Source organism: Schistocerca piceifrons, chromosome 5 (assembly GCF_021461385.2).
Source record: "Schistocerca piceifrons isolate TAMUIC-IGC-003096 chromosome 5, iqSchPice1.1, whole genome shotgun sequence".
In the NCBI taxonomy this organism is placed as follows: domain Eukaryota; kingdom Metazoa; phylum Arthropoda; class Insecta; order Orthoptera; family Acrididae; genus Schistocerca; species Schistocerca piceifrons.
In genome coordinates, this window is record NC_060142.1 from 243,624,918 (window position 1) to 243,650,506 (window position 25,589).

Here is a 25,589-nt window from a genome sequence, read left to right on the forward strand (position 1 = left end):
TATAAAAGGCGACCCAGCCGAGAGCTCTACGAGTACTGCGAAAGAAACACAGATGTAGCTAGGAAAAGAACTATAACATTTTATAGACACGTTTACAGGATGCATCGTGACAGATTGAATAACTAGCTTCTCTGTGTACTGTCAAAAGAGGAAGACCAAATCACTGTGGTTGATGGAAGTGGAGAAAGATCTTCAGGAACTTGGAATTACACAAGGAAACTTGAAGGATCAAACGATACTCAGGAAGAAGCTTAGACAAAAGAAGTTTCACGACAGACTACCAAAGAAGAAGATTGATGCCCTCTGCACACAGGAGGGGAAGGAACAACATAGCCAGAGGGTGCGTAATTACTGGGCAAACGTCAAAGCCCACTCCATACGCAGTAGTTGAATGTCGTGGTTCTTAGATGGCCTATACGAAATAAGAAGAATGAACAGAGTGGTAGAAGGCGAAGTCGGAGAAGATGACATTGGGTTCCGTAGAAATGAAGAAACATCCCAGGCCATACTGACCCTAAAACTTTTCTTAGGTTGAACAAAGGCAGTCCCACGCTTATAAAATTTAATGATTCAGAGAAAGCTTTTGATCTTGTAGAATGAAACATACTCTTTGCAGTCCTGAAGGTTGCAGAGATAATGAACAGTGAAAGATTGTTCATAACTTCTACAGACGCCAGACTGGAGTTATAAGAGCAGAAGGACTCAAAGGGAAGCGATGTTATTCAATTCATACACTGAGCATGCAGTAAATGAATTCAAAGAGGAATTTGGTAAGGGAAAAATAGTTGATGATGAGTTGCCAGAACTTCCAAATTTGTCGATGACATAGTCTCGTGAATATTATTTGTAAGATGAATATCAAGAAAAGTAAAACAAGGGTTATGGAAAGCATGCATTAAATTAACACTGAAGGACATAGGCTAGGAAATGCGGCGGTAAAAGTAGCCGAGTAGTCTTGCCACATGGGCACCAAAAACTGTCCATGGTCTAAGTAGAGAAAATACTGGTTTTAAGTGTTCGTTTCGTTTTCCGTCGTTTCTCGTGCTACCCACGACATCCTCAGAATTTACCATTAATCTTGTATCACTAAGTTGTTCTTTCACTTATTTATCAGCATATGAAGGACTACCATTCATTACGGCAAATGAAAATACTATGCAAACCTTCTGTCTTTATGCCGATCGTTCCCGACACATCTTTGTAGGCAGCACTATCGTCAGCGAGCAATCTTATATAACTACTGATCCTGTCTGATAATATTTGGCGTACTGTCGCGATTCCTTTGGGCATACATGCCATTTCTTTCGTTTCTGTAGAGCGTTCTTTATAATACAGCGTACTGAGTTCTTTTAGTCAAATATTCATCGAGAAAATCATGTATTTGTTAGGTTACCAACAGAAGGTAGTGTTTTGCCAAAACAATTGTTCAACCTGTTATTTGGTATTGCTCGTTAGTCTGAATTCTTTACAGATTTTGATTAATAGAAGACGTAGAAAAGATACAATGAACAGCGGCGAGCTTCTTCCCGAGATCGCTTATTCGGCACAAGTGCAAGCACCTTGCACGCTTCAGTATTTACAAAATAATTTGTTTCGTTCTTTGCATGCGTTGTAACTGTGCGATTATCTTAAGTAAAGTAACAGACCGTTCCTGATGAATAAATCAGAATAAACGATGGTAGGTTGAATTATTTGCATTAATATAAATAACGGTCCCCACCAACATGTTCCAAAGTTCAATGAAAATAATTTTTTGTATTTTGTCACTGAATGCAGGCTGGTGATTAATATCATTAGCGAAGCTAAGCTGATCTATATATTCGAATCACCAATACAGCGGATATTAAATGCACTTCGCAATTAAAATAACCGTTCTTACAGCATGTGTTCCCATCTCAGAATTGCTATAAGTTCGGTTGGACACAAAATATGAAAAATACAAGTCCAGTAATCACTCGATAGAATGACCGTAATTCTCGATCACCTCATACATCCAATGAGTTCGACTCAGTACGTCCGAACAGGCTTATTACGTGAAAATGGAAGTTCCACCGAACTGCTGGCAGAATAAATCAGATTGCTGATCACTGCGGATTTTTCTGAGTCCCCACTGAGCTACCGTACGGAATGCACTTACGGAAAAAGAATGGCAACACCAAGAAGGGGTCGTGCGACGTAATTGAAAGTTGCTAGGCGTGTTTCTACATCTGAAAGATGATCTCTCTTAAAATTTCGCGCCAGCAGCATAATAGTGGCCCTTGCAGCACCACTGAGTACGCCCACGATGTTTGCATTAAGAACACGCTATAACGGACATGAGCGTCAGCTACCTTTGGGACTGGACGCGGTGCGTTGATGTTAGTCAAGAATGCCATTGAGGTGGCAAAGACGCCATTACCGACACATCAGTGAGTTTGAACGAGGTCGTGTAAGAGGGCTACAAGAAGCTGGATGTTACTTCTGCGATATTGCCGAAAGACTTGACAGGAATGTAGTCGCTGTACGTGATTTCTGGCTGCGGTGATCACGAGAATGAGCGGTCGCAAGAAGACCTGGCTCCGGATGGGAACGTGGCGCTATTGAGGGGGAAGACCATATGGCTTCACAACGCTTCCCTGGTAGCATCGTCCACTGGTGTTAGATCCACAAACCATACAGACTCATCAGTTTATAGCATTCCTCGATAAACGTTAACTGAGTCATATACATCCTCGACTGCACACATACTGAATCAATGAAAAGCAGTAAAATTGAACGCTTCGTTCATATACGACATCATGGCTATAACAGTTGCAGGCGAACAGCTATATTCTACTCTCTTATGTTCCCATTAGGCTTTCTACACGGTGCTATATCGTCGGTTATTAGCCTTGACACAGTCATACACGTGCATCTATGCTACACAGACTAATGTATGGCGCGTGGTCAACGCTACCTCCGCTTTAGCTCCCTTCTCTTATCCATTCTAGAATATTTCAGCCAGGGAAGAATGAGTCGGCAAATCTCCGCATTAGGTCCAATCACTGCTGCCGTTTTGTGTCAGCTGTGGTCGAATAGTGAACGACTTGATTCTTACTTCCGAAGAGTTCGCCGAACTTGTGGAGTTGCAAATTCAATATGGTCTCCACATCAGCAAAACACTGCATAGTAAACTCAGTTGTGCCAACATCATAGACTCCATGGTAAACACTATGAGGATGCAGTTCTATTCATTCACAATATCGAAGAATTCCAAGGCCTCTGTACACATTGACGAGTCTAAATCTCCTCTTACATTTGAATGAGAAAGGAGAAAACCGTCACATATTTTTCATAGATTTCCTTCCCCTTCTAGCCACGGGCTCACAATGTCATAGGGCCATTTTTACTGTTCAAAATATCGACCTATTTCATGAATGATTTGAATTCTTCACTGTCATTCGAAATAAGCTTTAGCATCAAATTGTCGCTAGGCTCTGACAGAACCGTCTCCTATTAATTTGGGTAGTCATTCTGCTCGATTCTCTTCTGTTCTCTTCTGTTCTCTTCTTGTTATACTTTAGTTGTTTAATGCGTTTCAATACGTCAGTTATTACACTCCATAAAAGTTGTTAACCTCAAAAGTTCTCTTGGGGCGGAAGGGGATGCGGCAGAATGGGATAGTGTCCCCTTCTGCCCCGTCATATTTTGATGCAAGAAGAAAGCAAACTATATTCATTTTTCTTTACCCCTCACTGTTACTTTCCCCCTTGCTGTTCCAGATGGTGCGAACGTACATGAAAAAGACTTATAGACAGCAATGCGACGTAAAAGCGATGGAAATGGCAGTTTTATCCGTTTCACATTTCCAAATGGGATTTTTAAAAGCGTCTAAGCAGTTCAACGTTCCGGAATCAACATTTTAAAGATATGTGCGTAAAGCTACAAATAATCCTGACTACATAGTTGACAAATAATATGGGAAATTTAAAAAGGTTTTCACTCCAGAACAAGAACATGAGCTGGTAACATATCTCAAGTCGATGGAAAGCAGACTTTTTGGTCTAACAATGAAAGAATAAAAGATCTCAGATAACTAGCCTATCAACTAGCCGAAGAAATGGCTTCCCACACAGATCTGACAAACAAACTTGTCTAACTGGACAAGACTGGGTTAAATGATTTATTACGAGGCATCCTACACTGTCTATTCGCAAACCAGAAAATAATTTTGGTGCTCGAGCAATGGGATTCAACAAAGTAGCAGTTTCACAGTTTAACTCTCTTCTCAATAATGTTATGATAAGTGCAAGCTTACTGCTGACAAAATATTCAACTATGATGAAAGTGGCCTGAGAGTTAATCCTAAAAGTCAGTCGAAAATAATAGCACTTAAGGCAAAAGGCAAGTAGGAGCGGTAACATCTTCAGAACGTGGAGAAAGCGTTACAGCAGTCATCTGCATGTCTGCATCTGAGTTATACATGTCGCCCATGCTTATCTTTCCAAGGAAGAAGAGGAAACAAGAACTTGAGCTTGGATTGCCTCCAGGACGCTGGTCTCAAGTTGAGCCCTCGGGGTGTATCACTAACGTATTATTTCTAGTGTGGTTTATAAAGTTTGTGGGCTTTTCTAAGGCAATGAAAGAAGCACCTGTGCTTCTAATTGTTGATGGACATTCAACTCACACTAAAAACCTGGAGCTGCTTGATATGTCTAGAGACAATGGTGTAGTCCTCCTTTGTTTACCGCCACACAATTCACATAAATTACAGCCCCTGGACGTAACTTTTTCAAGCCCCTGAGTTGTTATAACAGTGAAGAGATAAGAAAATGGCTACGGAGGCATCCCGGAAAAGTTGTCACTCTTTTATAAATATCATCGCTACTTAGGGCGGCGTTGTTACATGCTGCAACGATGCCGACGGCTATAAATGGCTTTAAGCGAACTGAAATATGGCCGTCTGACCTGAATGTGTTTTCAGACGCAGACTACCTCCCATCAGCGCCAACAGATATTCAGTTCGAAAACTGCGAAAGTCCGATTACACACTCTACATATTGACAATCTGACACGTTGGTTACAGGCTCTCCAGTGCGACTAAGACTGAACAAGGCTCAATCATTGACCCCCAGCCTGGATGTTCATGCTTGCCAGACTCTCCCAGCCAGCTACGTTCGCCAGACAAATCAACTTCCCAGATATCGCCCGAGGCTGTCCTTTTAATCCCACTAATATGTCAAAATACTCGGAGGACTACAAGACGAAAAGTAAAAGCCGTCGTATTAACAGATTTTGCTTATAAGAAGGAACATCAGAATTCTGTCGCACGTAAAGTAGGCCTACAGAAAGGAGGAGGGTACACAAACATGAACAATGTCAAGACGTCATGTGCAATCGAACCTAAGGCAAAAATATCAAACTGTACACCCAAGAAACCAAAACAGAGGATATCAAATGCCTTAAGAAAAATAAAAGGAAGAAAACGATGGAGAAGAGAGAATCAGAGACAGAGGATGCTGAATGTTTCTACTGTGGGGACTTCTACTCCTTTTCTAATGAGGGCTGGGTCGCATGCCAGAGGTGTTTCAAGTGGGCACACAATTCACGTGCTGGCATAAACAGTGAAGATGAAGAGGAAATACTGATTTGTGACTGTTGTCGAAAGGACTAGTAGTTAGTGGTTTAGTGGTTATTAAGCATTGTACATTTTTCAGAATGACTTTAAAATATTTTCTTATTTTGAAGATTGACTTTTTGACTGTTTAAATTACACGTTCCTTAGTCTGAAGTGCCTTTTATACAACATTTTGTCATACTTTAATACGATATTCGTAATTCAAAATCAACGTTTATGCAATAATTTTGAAAGGTGGCTACACCAAATATTATTATTCCGCCGACTCCATTGAGCGCAGTAGCAGTTCAGAGGATATCGAGAGCAGTCGTTGTTCTGTTCGGCGAGAGAGTAGACGAGCTGAGTGTTGACTGAAATGTTGTAGTGTTTGGATGGTGTAATGTATAGATGAAAGAAGATGTAATTGTCAGAATATATTTGAGAAAGGAAATGGGCTTTTGATTTATGATGCTGGTGTAATGCAATATTTTCGTCAATATATAATGAAATAAAAAGGTATTACAGTTTTCTTTAATAACAATTCCTCTTGCTCACAGGTACAGTCAATAAAGCATCTGGTTCGTGTTCATTTATTAGACTTGTGTGGTGTCACCGTCAGACACCACACTTGCTAGGTGGTAGCTTAAATCGGCCGCGGTCCATTTAGTACACGTCGGACCTGCGTGTCGCCACTGTGTGATCGCAGACCTAGCGCCACCACAAGGCAGGTCTCGAGATACGGACGAGCACTCGCCCCAGTTGTACGGATGACATTGCTAGCGACAATACGGACGAAGCCTTCCTCTCATTTGCCAAGAGACAGTTAGAATAGCCTTCTGCTAAGTCCATGGCTACGATCTAGCAAGGCGCCATTAGCCTTACATACTTGAGAGTTATAGTATAAATGTCTCCAGAAGAACGCTGTATTCATCAACGAATAAAAGTTAAGTATAAAGCAGCTACGTACTTTTCTTTCTACCATTCAATAGTTATCCTGTTCCAGACTTGACGCCAGTCGGCGTGTGTGTACGCTTGCCTTTCTTTCGGCTCACCTCGCAATGTGGCGTAACTAGCTTGTTACGCCACAACAGATTGACGACGAGGATTCAAAGAGGCTTAAAGGATCGTGTTCTTTCTACTTCCTTTGCTCTGATTTATTTGTGTCATGGCTTCGCCACAATCTCCAGATGTACTGTCCGAATTTTATCGCTTGCAGAATCAGCAGACGCAGGCGTTATTGGATGCCCTTGGACAGCTCGTCCAGGGTCAACGTGCCATTCAAGCCGATGCGGCAGCCGCCGCTTCACCGCTACTGCGGCCACAACATGCAGTTGCACCGCCGTTTCGCAGTTTTGATGCGGTGCACGAATCGTGGACAGAATGGTCCCGACAGTTCGCCTTCCATCTAGCCGCCTACAGAATTCAAGGTAATGAGCGGCAGCCGTTTTTGCTTTCTTGTGTCGGTGTGTCCACCTACCGTGTGATAGTGAAATTGTTTCCCCGACGCGACGTAGCAACTCTGTCCTACGAGGAAATTTTGTCTGCTTTAGATGCCTATTTCAAAGAAACTGTTAATGTAGTTGCAAAAAGGTATACTTTCTTTCGTACAAAACGTACGGCCAGTCAAACTAATAGGGAGTGGGTAGCAACATTGCAAGGACTTACTAGGGACTGTGCCTTTGACTGTGACAGTGGCCTTTCTTATTCGGATACAATGGTACGTGATGCAATTGCACAGAACGTTTCTGATGTTCGCATACGGGAGCACATTTTGAAACTAGTTAATCCCTCCCTTCAACAAGTGATAGACATATTGGATAGACAAGACACACTTGACTGTGCTCAGGAATCTTTTGAAACTTCGCCAGCAGTGTGTAACATTAACCGGCCCGCCGGGCGAGCTGCGCTGCCTGGTCAACTGCCCTCGCACACACAAACGCAGCTGCCGCCGCGCTCTAAATCAGGTGTGCCGCGCCAGCCCACAAATGCAGTGAAATCATGCCCGCAGTGTGCTACTAGACATTCGCGTGAACATTGCCCGTCACGCCAAGCTATTTGCTTTTTCTGTAATAGGAAAGGACATGTTCAAAGTGTTTGCCAGAAAAAGCTCCGATCAGACAATCACAATCATTCCAGGCCCTTTGCTTCGCGCCGGAATCGAACCAAGGACACTCAGGATCGTGGACCTTCGCCCATGGACATTCATGTAGTTACTTCCGATTCGTCCAGTGCCACTTTCTCTAACAGTGACTGTGTTCGTCCCACACAAACTGTGCGTCGACATCGCCGGAAATCATGTCCATTAGCAAGTGATTCTGTACAAGTGTCTGTTCAAATTGCACAAAACAGTCGCTCTTGTCGTCAGCAGGACAATAAACTTTTTGTAGATTTGGACTATAATGGCAAGGTCATACCGTTCCAGCTCGATACCGGAGCTGCAGTTTCATTGCTCAATCACGACATGTACAAACAACTGGGCGCACCTCCGTTGCGTGCCGCAAATATTAAGTTACATAGTTATTCAGGACAGAATATACCTGTGTTAGGACAGTGCAGCCTTCTTGCCACATACAAGGGACATACAAAACTTGTGTCATTTTACGTTCTTCGTTCTTCTTCTGCAGTGAACTTGTTTGGTTTAGATTTATTTCAGTTGTTTAACATGTCTATTGTAAATCAGGTCCTATCAGTGAATCAAACTGTGCCTTCAAACAGTGTTTCTCGTCTGTGTGACGAATTTGCAGACATTTTTGCACCGGGCTTAGGTTGCGCTAAAAACTATGAAGCACATTTGGAACTGAAAGTAAACGCGCAACCGAAATTTTTCAGAGCGCGCAATGTTCCCCACGCATTGCGTGATGAGGTCGCAAGAACATTAGACGATCTAGAATCACAGGGTGTAATTGAACGTGTGCAAGCTTCTCTCTGGGCCTCACCCTTAGTAATTTTGCCAAAACCTTCCGGAAAATTGAGACTTTGCGTGGACTTCAAGGCCACAGTGAATCCACAACTAGTGACTGCTACTTTTCCTTTGCCCCGCCCGGAAGATCTTTTTGCTAAATTGTGCCCGGGAAAATATTTTTCAAAGTTGGATCTCGCCGATGCGTACTTGCAAATACCGGTGGACGACGAATCCCAGCGCGTATTGGTGGTTAACACGCATCTTGGATTGTACAGGTTCAAAATACTGCCGTTCGGGTGTGCATCCGCCCCTGCCTTGTTTCAGCAATATTTACAAACTATTTGTGCGTCGGTCCCTACTGCAGCAAACTATCTGGACGATATAGTGATCTCCGGACAGACAGAAGAAGATCATCTTGCGAACCTACGAACGTTATTTCAGGTCTTGCGACAAAATGGTCTTCGCTTGAGGAAGGACAAATGTGTGTTTTTTGCTCGTGACTTACCATACCTGGGCCATGTCATCAATGCCCAAGGCATACATCCGAGTCCAGAGCACCTCCGTGCCATACAAGATTTGCCTTCCCCTCAAAATGTGAAGCAGCTGCAGAGTGTGTTGGGTAAAATTACCTACTATCATCGCTTTCTGCGCAATGCCTCTTCCATTTCAGCTCCGCTTCATGGCTTACGCCGTAAGGGTGTTCCGTTCGTCTGGACGACGGAATGCGAGAGCGCCTTTCGCCAGTTGAAATCGGCGTTGCTTTCTAATACTTGCCTTACGCCTTTCGATCCCCAGAAACCCCTTTTGTTGATGGTAGATGCATCGGATTTCGGGATCGGTGCTGTGCTTGCGCACAAAGTTGGCTCGCATGATCGCCCTATTGCCTTTGCGTCCAAATTGCTCTCGTCTGCGCAAAGAAATTATTCCCAGATAGAGAAAGAAGCTTTGGCTCTCGTGTTTGGTGTTACTAAGTTCCATGATTTCTTGTGTGGTCGTCACTTTACCATCATCACAGACCACAAACCTTTGACATCGCTTTTTCATCCGAACAAGCCGGTACCTCCGCATACAGCGCAGAAATTCATTCGCTGGTCTATTTTCCTCTCGCGGTACCGCTACGATATCTTGTATCGGTCCACTGCTAAGCACGGCAACGCTGATGCGTTGTCCCGTTTGCCTGTTGCTGAGGATCAAGTATTCGATTCTTCCGAACTTGCTTGCCTGTTCATTGATTCAGAAACCGATGAAGTGGTCGAATCGTTTCCGATTGCTTTTCGTCGTGTAGCTACCGCCATAGCTGCTGACCCTGTCCTTGCTACTATTTGCGTTTTGTTGCTACACAATGGCCTTTGTCAAAGTCTCGGATTGCGGATCCGTTGGTTCGCCGATTTTTTGCTCACAAGGAGTGACTTTTTGCTCGACGTGGTGTTTTGTTGTTGCGTTCTGATAATGATCAGTCCAGAGTAGTGGTCCCACGTTCGTTACAGTCCCCTGTTTTACGGCTTCTTCACCAAGGACATTGGGGTATAGTGCGAACGAAACAACTTGCTCGTCAGCACTGTACTTGGTTCGGAATCGATGCTGCGATTACGAATATGTGTTCTTCTTGCATGGCGTGTGCCGAACAACAATCCGCACCGCCGCGGAACGTCTTTGCATGGTCAAAAGCCACTTCCCCTTGGCAACGCTTGCACATTGATTTTGCTGGTCAATTCTGGAATGCTCGATGGTTGGTTCTGGTCGACGCCTTCAGTAATTTTCCTTTTGTTGTCCGGATGTCTTCCACGACGTCCTCCGCCACCATCCAAGCGTTGTCTGCAATCTTTTGCATTGAAGGTCTTCCGCAGACTATTGTTTCCGACAATGGCCCACAATTCATGTCCGCAGAATTTCAGTCATTCTCCCAGGCCAATGGTCTTCAACATCTGACATCCGCGCCGTTTTCGCCTCAGTCAAACGGTGCCGCTGAACGATTGGTCCGGACTTTCAAGTCACAGATGTTGAAATTGAAAGAGTCGCATTCTCGGGAGGACGCGTTGTTGCTCTTTTTGTCCTCGTATCGCTCTCAGCCCCGAGATGGTCGCTCGCCGGCTGAGTTGCTCCACGGTCGTCCTCATCGAACCTTGATGTCTTTGCTGCATCCGCCGCATCAGGCTCCTGTGCAGCGGCAGACTCCTGCTGTTGCTCCAGGCGACGTTGTATTTTATCGCAACTATCGAGGTTCACGGCGTTGGCTCGCAGGGCGCATTCTTCGCTGCCACGGCCGCGCGATGTATTTGGTTTTGGGGGCCTCTGGTGAGGTGCGTCGGCATCTCAATCAGCTGCGCCTCTGTCGTCGCACGGGTTCTGCCGCTCCCCGTCTGCTTTCAGCGACGGTGCCGTCCGGTCAGCGCCCTGGGGACCCATCTACTGGCTCGCCTCATCCCCAGGTGTTACCGACGATGCCTTCCATTTTGCCCCATGGCGACGCGCCGCCGCAGCCGCCGCCGCCGCCGCAGCCGCCGGTACTCCAGCCAGCGCCGCCCACATTCGACGCTTCGCTGCAGCCGCCAAGCGCCTCCCAGGGTCACGCGCCGCCGATCGCTTCCCGTGACCAGCTGTCCTCCGCCATGGAACTCCCGCCCGCTCCGGATCACATGACGTCATCGCGCGTCGGCTACCCCGACGCAATGGAGGTCGACCCTTCGGCCCCTCCTGTCTCTTTACGGGCGCATACACCGCATGTTGACGTGCACCCTGGACTAGGTTTTCAGGTGTTTCCTAGCTCCCATCGGACCGAATGGCCGGGTGCGGGTGGCACAGCCTCGCCTGTTGTTAGGCTCCCCACCTCATCGCATACGTCAACATGGGATCCTCCCCACGGCGGGCGGAAGCCTTATAACACGACCGTTCGCCGATTTGCGGGGGAGGAATGTGGTGTCACCGTCAGACACCACACTTGCTAGGTGGTAGCTTAAATCGGCCGCGGTCCATTTAGTACATGTCGGACCCGCGTGTCGCCACTGTGTGATCGCAGACCTAGCGCCACCACAAGGCAGGTCTCGAGATACGGACGAGCACTCGCCCCAGTTGTACGGACGACATTGCTAGCGACAATACGGACGAAGCCTTCCTCTCATTTGCCGAGAGACAGTTAGAATAGCCTTCTGCTAAGTCCATGGCCACGACCTAGCAAGGCGCCATTAGCCTTACAGACTTCGAGAGTTATAGTATAAATGTCTCCAGAAGAACGCTGTATTCATCAACGAATAAAAGTTAAGTATAAAGCAGCTACGTACTTTTCTTTCTACCATTCAATAGTTATCCTGTTCCAGACTTGACGCCAGTCGGCGTGTGTGTACACGTTCCTTTCTTTCGGCTCACCTCGCAATGTGGCGTAACTAGCTTGTTACGCCACAACAACTTGTAATTCTGGTTTCTATGTGCAGTTCTAGTATTTCTGGTTTTTCAATTAGTTCATTGTAAATGGTGTTTAAAATATTTTGTCGTATTGAGAACGAACTGAGCCAAATACATGTACGTTGAGTCACACTACCACACACAGAACAGTTACACTTGTGCTCTGTTGCTTCGTAGCTTTTATAGTTGCAGCGGACTTAATTAATCAATTGTGTTAATGGAAATTCCTTGTCATTCTTTATTTTTATTTTATGCAGTCAGATTACGTGCTAATAATAGTCAGGGTCAACCTGTTAGGAGACTGCGTAACCGGTCACACAGCTAGTAAAATATAGCATTTATTCATCAATATTAGTCTTTTCTTTTTAATTAAGCCCCCCCATGCACGTGGCAACCGCTGCTTCGGATCGTCCATTGGAATTCTTCTGATAGTAAAAATAGTAGACAGTAGTATTGTTGTAGTAATTTGTCTATATTGCAGGTGTAGATTTTGGAATTCAACATTTGTAGTTGTCTTGTCATACTTCTAATGGAATTTTTGTAGAATTTAATTTTTGATGTGTCGTATACGTATTTGACAATTTTGTGCAATTGTGAAGGTTTTAATTGTTCGTTAATCGTGTTTGTCGGGAAGCATTTCGTGTGAATGGTATTGCTGGTGATAAAGTGTTATATTGTGTGTAATTTTCGTATAGTGACCACTTTTGTATGTTTTGTAAATCATAACGCGATCGATGAAAAAGGCAAGAATGATAGTCAGAACAACGAAATTGTTAACATTGCGAACTCGCCAACACAGGAGAACAGTATGGTGACTAATGAAGTAGAAAACAATTTAATAAGCCAGGAAAATAGTCCGGAACCAGTTCAAATTTTTTCACAATCGGAAAATTTTCAGAATACGAGATTAACGATAGAAGATTCTGGAGTAGTATCGAACACAGATAGCTATACGGCTATGACGAAGGAAGTTAGTTTTACGGAGATATGTTAGGGGCGAAATGAATTTCGAACCAGTTAATATGGAGCAGTTGATGAGTGCAATATTAAATTTGGGATCACAAATAGGAAGAATAATTCTTGATTTTTGAGACTTTATCTTTATAGATCACGAATTTTCTGTGTATGATAAACAATTAAAATTGATATGGGAACAATGGAAACACAGTTAGGATCTGAATTTAAAACGGAGGTGGGAACAACGGCGACACGGTTAGACTCACGAATAGGGATATGTTTTGAAAACAGGAAAGATGAATTAAAGAAAGGAATTAGAGAAGAAGTACAACCGATTTTGAATGCTCACAATAACAGATTAACTTAAATAGAAAGTAGACAATAGGAACAGGATAGAGAACAGGAAGAAAGAGATCACTTGATAGTACAAAAATTTTTTGAGTTAAATTTACAACGTGCACACGATAATGAAGAAATAATTAAAAGAGTCGAGGAATCCGTGCCAAATGACAGAATAAATAACTAACACAACAATATTAACAGTTAACTACTAAATGTCTCAATACTGAAACCCGAGGCGCTACACTTACGGAAGACGTAAATAAACAGAAAGAACAAATAGCTAACTTAACTGAAAAAGTTGAGGAGATTACAGATAAATTGACAAGTCTTAGTTTAAATGGGGACAGAGATTCAGATGATACAGCTCCATTGCCAGTTTCAGAAACAGAAGAGTACCAGAATACAAATAAACATGTTGCAAATGAGGGAAAATTTAATGAGCGCGTTAAAAGGGAATTTGAGGCATTACGAAAGCAAGTTAAACAAAATTAAAGCGAAATAGTAGGAAAAGACAATTGAAGAAATTTAGAATCACCGATAGCGGGAGGTTTTGCAGAAAATAATTTATTTCATTTACGAGAAGCAAAAAGAGAGCGGCAGGCGTGCGAACTTGACGATAATCGACATTCGGACTGGGACAGACGCGGCAGGTCTTTGTCGCCACGAGGCGAAAACTTCGATTATAAACACTTTTTGACTGTTCGGAAATTTAAGATCTTCCGCAATCCTAAGAATGACGTACATCCATGTTCATGGTTAGATTAATTTATGTACACTTCCGCCTGATTGGTCACTAAGTCACAAACTGGAATTTATGTGTGAATATTTAGAAAAAGAACAGGCGACGCGCATGCCCCCACTTATTAGAGATTGTATTAATTTAAATGATTTTTATCATGCATTTCTATCGGCATATTGGTCTGAAAACATGCAAGACAGAGTCAAACATAGTCTTATTATGCAGCTTAATTTTAAACAGTCCGAGCTCCGCACGCCAGCAGAATACTTTGAAAACATGATTCAAAAGAATCAATTCCTTCCCAACCCTTATAGCGCGACTGAATTAATTCGCATTTGTTTAACTAAGCTGCCACAATCGATAAGACACATTGCTTTAGCCGGAAGATGTAAAGACGACATTGAAACTTTTAAGACTTTGCTTCAATAACTTGAGTATGACAACGACGATGGAACTTCTTGTAATTTTTTCAGTAACAGTAGTCACAATAGATTTTCAGAGGAAAGGGATAATGATCGCAACGGACGTTATAACGGTAATTTTGGAAATGAGACACGAAACAGACAGGACAATAGATATCAGCCTTACGGCAATAACAGGAGTTCTAACAGAAATTACACATACAATTATAATAACAGGAATTCTTACCGGAATCATCAATCTTACGAAAACAGTAATCGGTATCATCATGACAGATATTATTAATACAATAATAGAAATACTTACTACAGAAATAACAAGGGTATTAGACCTAACAATAATTTCAGAAAAGTGACAGTCGAAATTACAAAAGAAGTAGTCAAGCAGATAGCCATAAAAATAGAAATTTTAATAACAGACACAACCAAGAATTTACATCTAACAGACAGGAGGGACCTAATTGGCATCCTCCACGTAACAGAAATTCAGAGAGACAAGTGAAAATCGTAGAAATTGATCCGTAAAGTGACGCGAATAATCAAAGACGTGACGCAAACAATCGACAATGACTTGTAGCTTCGGCTTCTGGCAGCAGTACAGACGGTTCAGAAACTAATGACACTACGACTTTACATTAAGTACGCTTGGATGACATGAGAGATATTTTGCTAGACGAAAAGGAAAATAATGCAGACGCATTTTTACATCCTGTTATTGAAGTATGTGTGAGTAAGAATAAGTTCACTGCTGTTCTAGATTTTGGGAGCTTATGAATGTTATTAGTGAATCAGTTTTTCGTATATGTGTAAGAACTGTTGCTTGTCCTGTGTTGCCTGTTTCTAAAACCACAATTCGAGGAGCTATTTCTGGAAAAAGTGTGGAAGTCAAACAACAGACCAACTTAAATTTCATTTGTCAAGGATATGAATTTTCTGCTAATTTTATTTTTGTTCCATTACTCAGTACACAAATTATATTAGGTATGCTTTAAAACTTTAAGGAAGGAAGTGTGAACTTAACTGCTGGCGGAATGCCGAGATGTTTAAAATTTTTTGAGTGTGTAACGAAATCTGAATCAGACACAAATTGTTTAAGGTTTCTTACTTCTGATGTTTCCACTGAGTATTATGACGACAATGTGTTCATTCATGACAACAACAATAGATACAGAGACGCGATGGATGATATGATTAATGGTGAAGAATTAATTATTAATGAAAAGGTTAACAAAGCTGAAGTGACAGATGACGTTACAAGATAAGAATTACATCATATTTTGACTTCACATGCTACGGTATTTAGTCATCACACAGGAACTATGCAAGGCATACAATATTTATTTAAAGTAAAACACACACCATTTCGGAGAAAAACGCACGCTATTCCTTTGGCTTATAGAGACAAGGTTAAGAATGAACTTCAATCCATGTTAGATCAAGGCATTATTGAGCCACCAGTACGTCCTTATACCAGCCCATTACATGTCGTTCTTAAAAAGGTTGGGTCAATTCGTTTGGTTCTGGACTCCAGACAGATAAATAATATCATCAAAAATGGTTCAAATGGCTCTGAGCACTGTGGGACTTAACTTCTGAGGTCATCAGTCCCCTAGAACTTAGAACTACGTAAACCTAACTAACCTAAGGAGATCACACACATCTATGCCCGAGGCAGGATTCGAACCTGCGACCGTAGTGGTCGCGCGGTTCCAGATTGTAGCGCCTAGAACCGCTCGGCCCGTTCCTGAAACTGACCGTCCACAAAATTTAAATGTACGTCTTCAATATTTCCATGAAATTAAAGTTTTATCCACAATTGATCTCCGCACAAGTTTTTGGCAAATTGATTGTAGAAAATACACTGCTTGTTTAGCCTTTGGTAACTGTTACCAATTTATGAAATTACCGTTTGGACTCAAGGTATCTTCAGCAACATTCATTCGTGGTTTAAATGAAATTTTACCTTTTTATCTTTGTAACAATATTACTTCTTATGTTGACGATATTCTTATTGCCAAACGTTGTTGGAGTGAACATAACAGAATTTTGGATTCATTATTACATATTTTTGCAAGGGTTGGCATTACAGTGAACTTGGAAAAATCTGATTTTAGTCTTTCTCAGGTGATATTTCTTGGTCATATTATTTCAGCAGAAGGTATTCTTCCTGATCCAGAGAAACTAGATGCTATTCGTAATTATGCTGTTCCTACTACTAAACGTGATGTTTATAGTTTCCTTGTTGTCTGTAATTTTCTTAGACGCTTTGTTAAATAGGACAATTTGGCCACACCTCGTTTATGGGAACTTTCTAGAAAGAATTCTAATTGATGTTGGGATGAGGAAGCTCAATTACAATTTGAACAACTTCATGATGTTTTAGTTGCTGCTTCACTTCCTTCACACCCGGATTTATCTAAAGATTTTTGTTTGGCAACGGACTCATCATTCAAAGGCCTAGGTGGACACTTATTTCTAGAGATAGAAGAAAACGGCGTTGTTGGACAGATAACTACTGCATTTGGATGTCATGTTCTTTCTAAATCAGAAAAGAATTATTCGATCACAGAACTTGAAGGTTTGACTTGTCTGGGCTTTCACAAAATTTCACATCTTTTTGTATGGCAGACATACTAAGGTTTACACCGATCATCGAGTTCTGGAATTTCTAATGTCAACAAAATTAACACATGAGAGATTATCAAGATGGACACTGTATCTACAGGAATTTCATTTTAGTATTGTTTACATCCAGGATACTTCTAATATTATTGCAGATGCTTTATCATGTACACCTATGAGTTTGAAACAAAATGCTGAGGAAGACTGCAAAGAAAACAGTTATTGTTTGATGTATATTCAAGGTGTTACGTTTGAAAATTTCATTTCGTCTTCGCTCCATGACATCGGTATGGAGCAAAAGAAGGATCCAATCTAGCAGGACATTAAGGAGAAGTGGAGGAGAAAGGAAAACGTAGCGATTAGACAGTATTATTTAGTTCGTAATGATGTTCTTTTTAAACGAAAATCGGTTGAAAAATCTGTTTTCTTAGCTTGCATTCCTGATGAGTGGGTTAATAAGTAGATTTGGTATACACATTTCAGCTACGCACACTTTGGTCCCAGTAAATTCTTTCAGAAATCACGAGAAAATTGCTACTTCAGTAATGTAGAAAAACTTATTCGATTTGCTCTTGCTAAATGTAAATTATGTCAAAAGTTGTTGTTCTGTTGTGCGAGAGAGTAGACGATCTGAGTGTTGACTGAAATGTTGTACTGTTCGGTTGGTGTAATATATAGATGGAAGAAGATGCAATTGTCAGAATATATTTGAGAAAGGAAATGGGCTTTTCATTTATGATGCTGGTGTAATGGAACATTTTCGTCAATATATAATGAGGTAAAAAGGTATTACAGTTTTCTTTAATAATAATCCCTCTTGCTCACAGGTACAGTCAATAAAGCATCTGGTTCGTGTTCATTTATTAGACTTGTAGTTCTGGTTTCTATGTGCAGTTGTAGTATTTCTGGTTTTTCCGTTAGTTCATTGTAAATGGTGTTTAAAATATTTTGTTGTATTGAGAAAGAACCGAGCCACATACATGTACGTTGAGTCACACTACCACACACAGAACAGTTACACTTGTGCTTTGTTGTTTCGTAGCTTTTATAGTTGCAGGGCACTTAATTAATCAATTGTGTTAATGGAAATTCCTTGTCATTCTTTATTTTTATTTTATGCAGTTAGATTGCTTGCTAATAATATTCAGGGCCAACCGGTTACGAGTCTGCGTAACCGACCTGTAAAATTATAGCATTTATTCATTAATATTAGTCTTTTCTGTTTAATTAAGCCCCCATGCAATTTAACAAAAAATAACCTAATCCCATTCTGCCCGGTGTGTGGGGTGGAACGGGAAATATGCAAGACTTTCTTTGAAAAATTGTAAAAAATGCAAAATGTATTGTTCTAATGATTTTCAAAGAAGGTACATTAGGTTACACTACAAAGCGTTTTTTTATAACTTTCAGAAGTGTTTGCTTGTTTTCCCTTATTTTATACAAATTGCAATACATTAAGTATCCCGTTCTGCCACGAGTTCCCCTATCTGTCATCAGGCTGTTTTAACGACTCAAGACGGTGGTGCCTGTATCTGAGTCAGGGCGAGCATAGTACTTTCCCACTGTAACCGTACGGAACGAAAATTGTTGTTAGTTTCGAAATATGGAATGGGTGTTTAAAAGTGTTCGCAAAGAGACGGGATCCACAAGTGTTCGTAATAAGTGGTAGTCTCTACAGAACGGCGAATGAAACATTTACTCAGAAGCCTTTTCATTTGTCAGCTGCTGTCGATTCGTTCGGGGCCATCAATTTCGGGCGAGTTCCGTTCTCCCTACGATCCCATAGCAACGGCCAGAAACGGAATTTCCTATTACCTGCGGCCCACGGGGCGAAAGCCAATTGCCTCCAGCCGCTGTTTACCACCTGGCCGTTACTGGAACTCGTAACCGAAACACGGAATTGCTAACTCGGGTCACGCACTGTTGTAAATATCCGTTCGCCGTTTGTCACTGTGGTGTAGGCGCCTCTAATGGTACTGCAATTTGTGTTCCAGAAACTGTCGAAGCCAGCCGGCTGCGGCGAGCGGCAGCAGTGGCCTACCTCAAAATCCCGATTAGAGGCCACGGAGGTACCACATGGCGACGTTCAAGCCCTTTAAATACTGAATTTAAATTGTATCTTCAGAAAATGGGAAGAAATTTCTCTTACTGTCTGAGACATACAAAATAAAGAAATAGTTGAATACGTCAGTATAAAAAACAAATATGCGAAATTACAGCAGTCTCAAGTAACACCACCCTAATACTTCAAAATCATTTAGGTAGAGGGAAAGAAAATCGTCCTTGTACCATTTCATAGTAAAACTGCAAATTCATTTACGGAGGTAAAGAAAAACATCTCATCTACATTTGATAGTAAAATTTTCTTTTTTTATATACTTGATCCTTGAGTATGCGGAAAGGAAAGATTGTTTTCTGCTAGACCATAGAGATTGTTCAGCGGCCTAATCAGAAAGGCTGTTTTTCTCCTTAGAGTGCAATCTCCGCATTCTACATGGTGTATGGGAGCAGATGTATCTGTTGAGTGTTAGTGCTTGTTATGGGTGTTTTCTAATTTCTGATGCATTGTCTATGGAAATGCGGCCGATTTTATAGTTTTATTGTGATTTTTATTAACTGTTGTGGGTGACTTCGGTCAGTAAACCATCATCAGACCAACGTTAAAGATAAAAATGGTCCACGAGACATAAAGAAATAGCATAATAACGGCTTAAGACAATGAAACTTTATAAAAGGACTAGGATATGTCTTATATTTTGGGGCATTGGTCTACTAAGAAAACTGCAGAGGTCTGGCAGTTACAAAGGCGTAGTCACGCCCTCTTCACGAGTCTTTCACAATTTTATAAGTTAAAAACAAACTGAAAATAACTGACAATGATGTGTTACTGGTATATCACCGGGAAAACATACGGAAAAACCATCTGAATTGCTTGTATGACATGCATAATCAGTGCTGACCAGAAGTCAAAACGACAATTGGATTATGTGTTTATTTTTTGTATTTATGGTACGTGAAGTTCTGACTCAAATTTCAATCTTGCAAAGTATGTACAAGCATCTTTCCAAAACAGTCGAGAAAATCGACTTAGAAGTTTAGCGGGCATCTTTAATTTCCTAAATCAAGGCCACTTTATTGAAAACGGTGTGACTTTGTAGCAGAATGCTCTCTTTTACCTAGGTGGCCCGGCTTCGATTGCAGGCTCTTCTGAATTTGTAAGCAAAGATGAATGTTCGGCGAGTATTTCCGACAGACCTAAAATACACAAACGTGAAAATATAATTTTGTAGTGTTTTAAAATTGAAACCATCTTTATTAACAATATTTTGGAAACAATGGGTAATTTCGAAATTACATTTGCGATGAAAACCTATTTTTTGGGGTGATATGCAACTGGAAAACAGAGAAATGCATTTTTCATAAAAAAGGCAATTCTAGGTGTGATAATTGGTACATATTTCATTCGTTTTATATTTAAATGAGGTAGTTATTCAAACTGAATGACGTTGAATACTCGACTTTATTTAAAGCTTTGCATCAGCCAGGAAGTGAAACGAAGCCAAGCTACAGTTCTACCACTGGACCGCGTATACCCTTCGAAAAATTCACCTTGACGTAGAGAATTAAAGAAGCTCAGAAAACTTCATAATTAGATTTTCTCAAGAGTTTTTGAGAGTTGCATCGAACAGATGTGGTATACTGAAATTTGAGTTCTTGACTTCGCATATAACAAACATAAAAAATTACAAAAACCTGACAGCTGTGTGGTATCCTTGTGAGCCACGGACGTGTAGGTAGTTGTCTAGAGGTTGTCTTGGGCAAGTCGGTGGTAATGGTGTAAGGAAGATATCCCTGTTTTACAGCCTCTGGAGCCCGCGGTTTCCATGTTGATACACATCGATGGTACTTGTTTAAGGGGTTTGCCTAACCTAAACTGAGATACATATGAGCAAACTGTTTTATTGTGGTTGTCATTGCCACTATCAATACTGTAGTAAGCTAAGAATCTTTGCTTTTTTGGTCTTGGCGAGAAGTAACGCCACTGTTTCCACGGCGATGTATGCCGACGGTAGTTGAATGAAGAGGTCTTGAGTGAACATTGTAATTTCCGAAGTTACGACTGTGATTGCTGCTAAGCATCGATGTCACTGAATTAATTGCTCAGCGTCCACAGACATCATAAAAGGGTGATGGAACTGATTCAAATGCAGGATGCGTAATGAAATCGCCGCTGATGAGCGATCCTCAAGTAGTGGATGCCGGAAGATTCCACACGATGCTGTGCCTCAGCTTTCTTGATAAGTCAGTTTGATCACACTGAAATGCCAATCACCACCGTAATATTACGAACCTCACTGACATGCTGCAATAAATGTAAGTACGATCTACTTCAGAAAATTTAGGTCTACTGTAGTGAAAGAGATATACAAAGGGGAGTTGGGTCTAGTTTAGCGGGGGATACAACCCGTCGGCTTTGACCAATGATGTCAGAATTCGCCAGAGAGCATGTATTACAAAGATGAAAGAGCTGAGAAGAATGTTCAGAAACAAAGGAATGCAAGACAGAAAAACTGTACTTCACATATATAAGGGCCAGTTGTATTTTCACGTTAACGATACCGCGTGTTTGTATCTTAGTATTTCTCCGCAAAATGCTATGGAAGAAATGAATGAAATATATTACTAGCAAAGAATACATCACGTTACATGTATGTCAGTTGTATGTCGAAAGTCTTTCGAACTGTATTGCTTAGGTGCAGTACGGGATACAAGTTCAGCGTAGCCGGTTTCTTAGTTTCAACTAGCATTGCTGTCCTGTTGTTCACTTGAACTATGTATCCCCTGCTTCACAAAACCGTAAATGAAACACCCTATACAAATTAAAAGCTCATTCGAAGTGTGTTGCTTAAGTACAGTCCGGAATACGAGTTTGTCGTCAGGCGATTTCTTCGTTTTCACTAGCATTACTGTCCTGTTCACTTGAACGATGTATCCTGCGCTTCAGTAAACCCTAAGTGGAACACGGGATACAAATTGTAGATGTGTCTTTTATTTCGTCTCCGCTATTACTAACAGTCTTTTCTTAGGTACATATCAGTATTACTGATGACAGAAGGACCTACGTATGTAATATATGTATACCAGACTTCCGTTGACCTCGATATATGTACACTGGTAACGAAAAACCTGAAGGAAAATGTGAATTGTTACATTTATGCCGGTACTTGTTTTCTATTCCCGCACACAACGCGACCGTGGAAAGAGTATTTTCTCTGCCGTGGGCCCAGTGCACTGATGACAGAAATCAGCTGTTGCCACGGACTGTGGAATCAACTTTACAGCGCCACTTTAGCTACAAGTTGACTTGCACGGACTTTTATAAATACGTGAAAGGAAAAAGAGACTTGCTGACAACAGTGAAAAAATATGTTATACCAACTACTTCTGCCGTAGTAAGACACATGTAATTGTGCTCGAAATAAAGAGTAACTATATTAAACAAATTTAATTACATTTCTACACCCACAGCACAGAGTGCCCCGACGACACCCCAGCTAAATATTACTACCCTATCTAAAGCACTTCAACGGCGATATACACTATGTGATAAAAAGTAACCAAACACCCCCAAAAACATACGTTTTTCATATTAGGTGCATTGTGCTGCCACCTACTACCAGGCACTCTATATCAAAAACCTCAGCAGTCATCAGACATCGTGAGAGAACAGAATGGACTTCGAACGTGGTCAGTTGACAGGGAGTCACTTATGTCAAACGTCTGTACGCGAGATTTCCATACTCCTAAACATCCCTAGGTCCACTGTTTCCGATGTGATAGTGAAGTGGAAACGTGTAGGGACACGTACAGTACAGTAGTCTATAGGCCGACCTCGTCTATTGACTGACAGAGACCGTCGACAGCCGAAGAGTGTCGTAATGTGTAATAGACACACATCTATCCAGACCATCACACAGGAATTCCAAACTGCATCATGACCCGCCGCAAGTACTATGACAGTTACGCGGGAGGTAAGAAAACTTGTATTTCATGGTCGAACAGCCACACATCACGCCGGTAAACGCCAAACGACAACTTGCTTGGTGTAAGGACCGTACACATTGGACGATTGAACAGTGTGTGCAGTGACGAATCACCGTACACAATGTGGCGATCCAATGGCAGGGTTTGGCTATGACGAATGCCCGGTGAACGTCATCTGCCAGCGTGTGTAGTGTGAACAGTAAAGATCGGAGGCGGTGGTGTTATGATGTGGTCGTGTTTATCATGGATGAGGCTTGCACCCTTTGTTTTGCGTGACACTACCACATCACAGCGGAGACGAAATAAAAAAAAGCACCTTCTTCAGTCGCACTGTTGAAGAGCAATTCGAAGATGGCGATTGCATCTTTCAACACGATCGAGCACTTGTTCATAATGCTCAGACTGTGGCAAACTGGTTACACGAAAATAACATTCCTGTAATGAACTGGCCTTCCCAGAGATCTGACCTGAAATCTACAGAACACATTTGGGATGTTAGGGAACGCCGACTTAGTGCCAGGCCTCACCGACCGACATCGATACCTCTCCTCAGTACAGCACTCGGGGAAAAACGGATGCCATTCCCCAAGAAACCTTCCAGCACCTGATTCAACGTATGCCTGCCAGAGTGGAAGCTATCATAAAGGCTAATGGTGGGCCAACACCATACTGAATTACAGCATTTTCAATGGAGTACACCATCGCAGGTGGTCCTGTCGACGAACCTGGGTGCACGAATGGCAAAACAGCATTTTTTCGGATTAATCCAGGTTCTGTTTACAGCGTCATGATGGTCGCATCCTTGTTTGGAGACATCGCAGTGAACGCACATTGGAAGCGTGTATTCGTCATCGCCATACTGGCATATCACCCGGCATGATGGTATGGGGAGCCATTGGTTGCACCTGTCTGTTACACACCATATACACTATGTGATCAAAAGTATCTGGACACCTGGCTGAAAATGACTTACAAACGCGTTCTTTCGGGCATGCCCGAAACAACAGACAGCGCATATCTATACATAGACAATACTGGCCATTAAAATTGCTACACCACGAAGATGACGTGTACCGGCGCGAAATTTAACCGACAGGAAGAAGATGCTGTGATATGCAACTGATTAGCTTTTCAGACCATTCACACAAGGTTGGCTCCGATGGCGATACCTAAAACGTGCTGACATGAGGAAATTTTCCAACCGATTTCTCATACGGAAACCGCAGTTGACCGGCGTCGCCTGGTGAAACGTTGTTGTGATGCCTAGCGTAAGGAGGAGAAATGCGTACCATCACGTTTCCGACTTTGATAAATGTCGGATTGTAGCCTATCGCGATTGCTGTTTATCAAATCGCGATATTGCCGCTCGCGGTGGTCGAGATCCAATGACTCTTAGCAGATATGGAATCGGTGGGTTTAGGAAGGTAATACGGAACGCAGTGCTGGATACCAGCGGCCTCGTATCACTAGCAGTCGAGATGACAGGCATCTTATCCGCATGGCTGTAATGGATCGTGCAGCCACGTCTCGATCCCTGAGTCAACAGATGGGGGACGTTTGCAAGACAACAACCATCTGCACGAACAGTTCGAGGACGTTTCCAGCAGCATGGACTATCAGCTCGGAGACCATGGCTGCGGTTATCCTTGACACTCCATCACAGACAGGAACCCCTGCGATGGTGTACTCAACGACGAACCTGGGTGCAGGAATGGCAAAACAGCATTTTTTCGGATTAATCCAGGTTCTGTTTACAGCGTCATGATGGTCGAATCCTTGTTTGGAGACATCGGAGTGAACGCACATTGGAAGCGTGTATTCGTCATCGCCATACTGGCATATCACCCGGCGTGATGGTATGGGGTGCCATTGGTTGCACGTCTCGGTCGCATCTTGTTCGCACTGACGGCACTTTGAACAGTGGACGTTAAATTTCAGATGTGTTACGACCCGTGGCTCTACCCTTCATTCGATCCCAGCGAAACCCTACATTTCAGCAGGACAATGCACGACCGCATGTTGCAGGTCCTGTACCGTCCTTTCTGGATACAGAAAATGTTCGACTGCTGTCCTGGCCAGCACATTCTTCAGATCTCTCACCAATTGAAAACGTCTGGTCAATGGTGGCCGAGCAACTGGCTCGTCACAATACGCCAGTCACTACTCTTGATGAACTGTGGTGTCGTGTTGCCTGTACACGGCATACAAGCTCTGTTTGACTCAATGCCGAGGCGTATTAAGGCCTTTATTACGGCCAGAGGTGGTTATTCTGGGTACTGTTTTCTGAGGATCTATGCACCCAAATTGCGTGAAAATTTAATCACATGTTAGTTCTAGTATACTATATTTGTCCAATGAGTACCCGTGTACAATCTTCATTTCTTCTTGATGTAGCAATTATAATGGCCCGTAGTGTATCTTTGCTGGAAACTTTTGAGTACCCAGCTGAGGTGCCTGGTTGTTCCTGAAAGGAGTACATACACGTGCTCGCCTGTGAACATGGCTGTCGTCATCTTGGGAGGCGAGAGTTTCCATCGCATACCCATTATGTAGATCTGAAACAAACGATAACACCCGGTTAAAGTAAAC